Source organism: Nannospalax galili, unplaced genomic scaffold (genome assembly GCF_000622305.1).
Source record: "Nannospalax galili isolate Female #2095 unplaced genomic scaffold, S.galili_v1.0 scaffold253, whole genome shotgun sequence".
NCBI lineage: Eukaryota > Metazoa > Chordata > Mammalia > Rodentia > Spalacidae > Nannospalax > Nannospalax galili.
The window spans coordinates 5091270-5098818 of record NW_008335287.1 but is presented as its reverse complement, the minus strand read 5'-3'; the positions used below and the strand labels follow the sequence as shown (position 1 = coordinate 5098818).

General features: G+C 37.4%; 1 protein-coding gene across 3 annotated transcripts in view; it reads right to left on the bottom strand.

The window, feature by feature from the left end:
* Positions 1-7549, bottom strand: part of Mdga2 (MAM domain containing glycosylphosphatidylinositol anchor 2) — an 899633-nt gene that overhangs the window by 315121 nt on the left and 576963 nt on the right. The gene's annotated exons all lie outside the window — the stretch shown is intronic.

The window sequence follows — 7549 nt, the reverse complement described above, 5'->3', positions numbered from 1 at the left end:
AGGTATAGTTACCTGAAAAAAATCTCTAACAAAAGCGCAAAGAGCATACTTATAAAATCATCAATAGCAGGTGAAAAGTTTGCTACTGATGACTGTCTTATACTTTATTTTCTTTTTCTCTCCTCCTTGATGTATAATCAATTTTGGATTTCTAATTTCTTCAGTAATTTTTATTTATTGAGGTTATCTATTGACTTCTATTTTCTTGTACTTCTGCACATATATGGATAAAGGTTAACAGATTTATGTCCTTGTCTGATTTGAATATCAGGTTAATTATGGCATTATATTATAAGATTGAAAGACTTATCTCCTCTTATTTTTATCTGAAATAAACTCAGAATTAGTGCCACCTTTTTTCAGTCTTTGGTAGAATTTATTAGAAAGCCATTTAGCTCTGGGATTTTCTTTAGTGGATGGTATGACATTTGTTGATTCAGTCCTATGTTGATTATTTATCTCTTCAGGTTTTCTCTTCCTTAATGATCCAGTTTTGGTAATGAACACGCATCCCAAAATTTGTCCATCTACTCCATTATTAAATTAGATATTTTAGGCATAGTTATATTTCTTGTATTGTCTTTTTGACTCTTATTTTATTTATTTGAGTAGGCTCGCTGTCTTTATTATTCAGTAGAGCCAAGGGTTTGCTAATTTTATATATTTATGCAAAAATCAACTATTTAATTGACTTTAGACCTTTAAAATTCTCTTTCCTCTGATGTTTACAGCTGTTTCCACCTGTTAATTTTGGGGTTGATGCTTTCCTTGTTGTTATAATTATTTCCTCATTATTATATTTTTGTTGCTTTGGTTTAGCATTGATTTCTGTAAACTTTTTTCTTAACACTGCTTATGCTATATCGTCTAAATTTGGTGTACTTGTGCTACAACTTCATTTATTCCAAAAATCATTTCAATTTACTTATTTCTTTCTAAATCAGATAACATTGCTCTGGAGTATGTGACTTAATTTTTATGAGTGTCTTAAATTTTCCATGCTTATAATTATTATTTTTCTGTGTGTGTGTTTGTGTGTTCAGTATGATACTTAATACAATTTCAAGTTTAGAAACTTTCTGGGTCTTGCTTTGTGGCCATTGTCTGATCTGTCTTGCATGTGTTCCATATGGTGTTGAGGAGAACACGTGTCTGTTCAAGGGTATGTTCTGTAGATGTTTGTTAGGTCCATGTGATCTTAAGTACATTTTAATTTTTCTAATTTGTTGATTTTCTTTCTGGATAATCTCCCCACTCTGTAATAAACCATTAGAACCCTCATCAACTATGTTGTACTGAAATAAACTCTCCTTACAAGTCTACTAACATTTTTTATCAGATATTATCAGATATTAGATCTATTTATATTTGAATTTCCTCTCACTGAACTGCTCCTATGTCGTTATATGGAAATTATCCTTGTCCACATGTAGTTACAAATTGGATGAAATCATAAATCATAAGTCCTAAAAACATGAAACTAATAGAATAAAACATGGAAAAAAATTGGACATTATATGGCCAGGGATATTTCAGATAATATTTCCAAAAGACTAAGAAAAAGAAAAAACAAGATTACTTCAAGCTAAATGATTCTGGACAGGCATGGAACTTATGAACAGAGAAGAGATGTAACCTGAAGAATGAAGAAAACATTTGCAAACACACACAAGGGGGCAATATCCAGATTACACAGAGTGTTCAAAAGTAAATAGCAAAACAGATGAACAAAACTATATCATTCAAAAACGGTCTCTGTGAAGGGGGTGTGGTGGTGTCTGCTTTTTTTCCCAGCTCCATAGGCAGGAGCAGGTGGATCTCTATGAGATCAAGGCCAGTCTGGTCTACAAAGTAAGTTTCTGGTCAGCTGGGGCTGACCAGACAAGGGAGACCTTGTCTCAAACAAACGAAGAACAAACAAAAAACAGCAACACAGAAAAAGTCTCTGTGGTGGTTCGACTGAGCACGCCTGTCATTTACAACTTTGAAACACTGGCCCTGTTGGTGGTGCTGTTTGTGGAGGGTTAGCAGGTGTGACCTTGCTACAGGACGACTATCATTCTGGGCAGGCTTTGAGAGTACATGGCTTTTCTCATTTCCAGTTTCTCTCTGCTTCCTGTGACGGCAGGAAGATGTGAGCGCTCAGTTCTTTTGCTCTGGGTGCCTCCTGCCATGCTGCCCCCCCCCCCCCGCCCCATAATGAACTTCCCCCACCAACCTTAAGCCAAATAAAGTCCTCATTCTATAAATTGCCTTGGTCATGAGGTTTTATCACAGCAACCAAAAAGTAAATAAGTTTCTATACTTAAAAATGGCCTCTTCATTAACAAAAATCTCTGAAAAGAGGACATACAAATGACCAACAGGTACATGGAAGGGTATTTAGCATCACTTGTCGTTAGAGCAACATAAGCCAAAGTAAAATATCACTTCACTACAAAAAGAAAAGAAACATCACTCCTCTCAAAAAAGAATTTCTATTCTCAAAGAGAGGAAAGATCACCACACAGATGAGAATATGGAGATATGAGGCGTCTGCATACTGCTGGTGAGACTAATTTAGTAGAATCATAAAAAGTAGTATGAACGTTGTTAAGCTTTTGAAATGGAACTAGTCGATGAGCTAACTACCCCATCTCTTTGTATATAACCAGAAGGAAATGAAATCACTGTGCTAAGGAAATACCACACTTTTGAGGAGCATAACCAGGAAATGGAGAAAAAGAAGTCCACGTTTTCATCCGTGGAACAGTGGAACAATGGATAAAGAAATTGTATGATACAGAATACTACTCAGTGGTCAAAAATGATGAAACCTTGCCATTTCCTGTAAGATGGATAGAACGTGAGATTGTCATTTTAAATGAAGAGACAGGCAAGGAAAACCAAACCCTGCATGATATCAGTCAGATTTGGAATCGTAGCAAAGAGACATTTGATTTCATAGCTGTTCATTATTGAACAGTGATTAGAGAGACTTGAAGAATGGGAGATAGAGAAGAATAGTGAAATGCTTTTCAAAGACTAAGGTATAGTTAGGCAAGAGGAATTGGTTCTGAGTTTCTATTGAAGAATCAAACTACTCTAGTTTATTGTGTTGTAATTTCAAAAATCTGAAAGAATGGGCCAGTGTGGTGGTGTGCACCTTTCCTCTTAACACTCAGAAGGCAGAAGCAGATGGATATCTGGGAGTTTGGGGCCAAGCTGCTGGTTTATGTAGTGAATTCCTGAAACCCTGTCAACAACAAAAAAAGAGTGGTTGTGGTGGGAAGAAAGTGTTTTAATGTTTTTAATACACACACACACACAAAGACTGAGTAAGTATACTTGACTTGATTTTAAAAAATACACAATATATTCATATCAAAACATCTCATAGTACTCTTAAATACCTATAATTTTATGTTAATTTAAAAAGTAGAAAATAATATTGGATATATAGAATTTTGGCGTCTTCATTTCCCCTGACTGATCACTCTGTCCTATGCTTTCACTGCTCCTTATCTCTATGAGAGTCAATGGTTTATCATCTTTCTGCTCTTTTGATAAACATCACCACACTAATGGTTCCACTGTAGTAAAACATTTCCATTATAAAATGTGATTTGGGGGAGCAGGAGAGATGGGTCAGTGGTTAAGAGCACTGACTGGTCTTGCAGAAGACCTGGGTTCGATTCACAGCATCCACATGGCATCTAGCAATTGTCTGTAACTCCAATTTTAGGGGATCCAACGCCCTCTTCTGACCTCCGTGGGCACTGCAGAAAGGGGGCAGTGATTTTGTAATGGCCGGCCGCCCTCACCAGACAGAAAGCTTAGCTGCAATGCTAGACTGAAAATCCATGTATCTGGAATGGAGAGAAGTAGACTGGACTGAGTTGTCATTCCAGAGTAGAAAGATTCTAGATAAAGTAGACTGTGAGTTAAGATGTGTATTTATGCCACAATTATTTGTTTTCTGTTTAATACTACTGATTTCACCATCCTGATCCAAAGCTTCTTCTCTTTCTCTTTTGGGAAACTATTCTAAGAATGAGTTCCATCATTCCATCAAATGTAACAGCACATCATCCCCCTAAACTCTCATCATGTTTTTTTTTATTTTCTGTTTTTTTTTGTTTTGTTTTTGTTTTTGTTTTTTGAGACAGGATCTCCCTGTAGCCCCAGCTGTCCTAAACTACCTATGTAGGCCAGGCTGGCCTTGATTTCACAGAGATCCACCTGCCTCTGCCTCCTAAGTACTGGGATTAAAGCAGGTGTCACGACACACAGTCTCCTCAGTCATTTTATGAAATGTTCCATCAGGATTTTTGTCTGTTTATTTATTTTTTGTTTTGTTTTTTATTTGTGTTTTGGGTTCCTGGAAACAGGGTCTCACAGTGTAGGCCATACTGGCTTTGAATTTGTGATCTTCCTGCCTTAGCTTCACAGGTTGTTGGGACTGCAAACCTGTGTCACCATATCTGGCCCTTTTGCACTCCTTTTGGATGTTAATTAATAGCCATTATTTCAAGAAAGCTTTTTCAGCTCTCTCAGAGCCAATGACTAAAAGTTCGCTCCTATTACTCGCCTTTTCTTTCTTTTTTAAAACGTTAATATCTTTCGTCTGCTTTTCTGAATGACACTTGATTGTCTGTGCACATATATTGGTATGTACATTGTATACTTGTTTTGGTTCTGCCTTTTACATTTTGGAGGAATTTCACTTTAAATTCTAATCTCTAATTTGTCCAGTGCTTTGCATGTTGACAACTCTAAGGATACTGCTGACTAGAAAAACAACAGACAGAATAAACAAGTAAGCAAGCAAACAAAAAGAGAGCCACGTTCTTGTCTTGCGCGTGTTTCCCATAAATATTTTGAACAAGTTCAGCCTGATAGCAGTAAGAGGAATAGGAGGACAACATTAAAACAGACTGGAAAAACGAAGAGGAAGTCAGGCACGGTCCTAAAACAGTATCAGCTGTGGACAAGAGGATGTAAAGGGGGAATCACTTTCAAGAAAAATACATAAATAATCACATGAATCTTAGCCAATGACACAGAAGCTCTGGTTCTTAAACTTTAATAGAGCTTATTGGTGGAACGGATGAAGTCTGAAAATGAGCTCTTTTGGTCAGAAATACTGATGATATTTATTATCAAATAGTAAAGAACACAACTTTAGGAGTTATTGAGATTTTAAGACTTTCATTTTATTTGTTTATTTATTTATTTTTAAAAAATATTTTATTAAATTTTCACATATTTCATACAGAAAATCATCTTTATACCCCCTTCCATTTGGCGCCCTCCCATAGCCAACCACTGTAGTTCCTACATTCTGTCATTTGTGTTAACTCCTATCATGTAATGTTAGTGTTCCCAGATATCCCTCAGTGTAAATTCATCACTGGGATCTAGTCAGCCTATCTAAAGTCCCTCCCTTTAAGAAGATCAGCAATTCCTCACCCAACAGTAATCAGATGCCAATAATTCTTTGACTAAGATGGGAGGTTGCTGCTCATTTCCACAGTTCTGTGCTGAGTTTTTGTCTGCTTAACTTTGCATGGGTCTTGTGCATGCTGACACCATTATTGTAAGTTCATATGAGAAGAGTACCAGGAGCCTGTAGGATTATTTCTGTATGGTCATGCACCTCCTCCCTGGCTCTTACAATCTTTCTGCCCCCTCTTCCACAATGGTCCCTGAGCCCTGGATTGGTGGATTTTAATATAGGTGTCCTGTCCAAAGACCCACAGTCTGCAGACTCTTATTCTCTCTGTTTTGGACATTTGTGACCTTTTGCGTCCCTGGCCCTTTGTTGCGTGCATGGCCCTTTCATTGATGAGAGTTGAAAGATGCATTAGTGTTCCCTTCATCCTTTGCTCTATGTTCTGTGAGGCTCAGGTTGCATCCTAGGTGCGCCACTTAAGCTTGGGCAATTCACAATCTCTGTGTGTGACCAGTTGTAGAACTCTGTAATTATCTCTGAGCTTGAAAAAGAAGCCTTTTTGATGGGTGGTGATGGGGATACCTGTCTATAAATTTAAGGACCCATATTTTGCACCCAGTGAGAAATTATATTCGTCTAGGGATGTGACCGCTTTGGAGTTCTCTCTAAGATCTATGACCTCTCCGGCTATGTGTATTTAGCTAGGTTTACAATACTACACATGAGATTTTAAGACTTTAAAAAGAGAATTTCGGTCTGGAGAGATGGCTCAGCAGTTAAGAGCACCAGCTGTTCTTGTAGAGGACCCAGGTTTGATTCCCAGCACCCAAATGACAGTTAACAACCATGGGTGACTCTAGAGATCTGATACCCTCTTCTGACCTCCGCGGGCATTGCAACACATGGGTGCACTCACATAAATGCAGGCAATACACTTAAACACATAAAATAGAAATAATAAATAAAATACTTTGAAAGAGAATTCATGTCACTCTTCAAAACAATTCCTATTCTACTGCGTGATGCCCAATTAGTACAATGGTTTGAACATATGCGTCATGCAGTTAGATTTCAGGCACAGCAGAGGAACAAAATAGGTATGTTGCAAAGACAGAAAATAGCTACAACATCACCACATCCTATTTCTCCATGGTTCAGCTATCATATGATCAGAAGGCTGCTCTAGATGAGTGTAGGTGATTACTTCTTCCTGTTGGAAAACAAGATACCAAATGGTGTGGAACTACAGTGGCCATATAAAATATTTCACTGTTAGTATGTAATGTGAATTTATATACATGTACTGAGGAGAGAAGTTAATGCAGTATATTAATTTGTTGAATGAATATAAGTAATTGCAGGCTTAATTACAGCATTTGTGTCCTACCATTTAATAAATGATGAAAAAAGTTAACTTTTATTTATTTGCCTGTGTGTGTGTGTGTGTGTGCATGTGTGCCATTACATTACACACGTGGAGATCAGAGAATAACTGTGAAATCTCTTCTCACCTTTGGGTTTGAGGATCAGCCTAAAGTTCTTGGCCTTGGGAGCAAGATCCTTTACTCACTGATCCATGCCACCAACCCAGAAGAATTTTTCAACTACTATTCTAGGCAAGGTGTTTAATCGCAGTACCTAGGAAGCAGAGGCAGGTGAATCTTCATGAGATCAAGACCAGTCTACATAAGTTTTAGGTCAGAAGGGACTACAGTAAGCCCTTGCGTTAAAGAAAACAGCAGCAGGGGCTGGAGAGATAACTCTGTGGTTAGAAGCACTGGCTGCTCTTGCATAAGACCCAGTTTCAAATCCCAGCATCCACATGGCGGCTGACAATTGTCTATGGACTCCAATTCCATTGAATTTAACACCATGGTCTATTCTCCTCGAGTACTGCACAAATTGAGGGCACTTACACTTACATACGTAAAATAAAAATAAATAAACACATACAAATTTTAAAAAGCAGCAATCCTGTCTAACCCCCAAACACCTACTATTCTGTAGAGTAGCAATAAGTATGTGAATGTATGTATGTATGTATAATTATATATAAATACTACCAAATGACCTGTGTGTGTGGATATGTATATGTGTGTGTGTTTGTGTGTATTA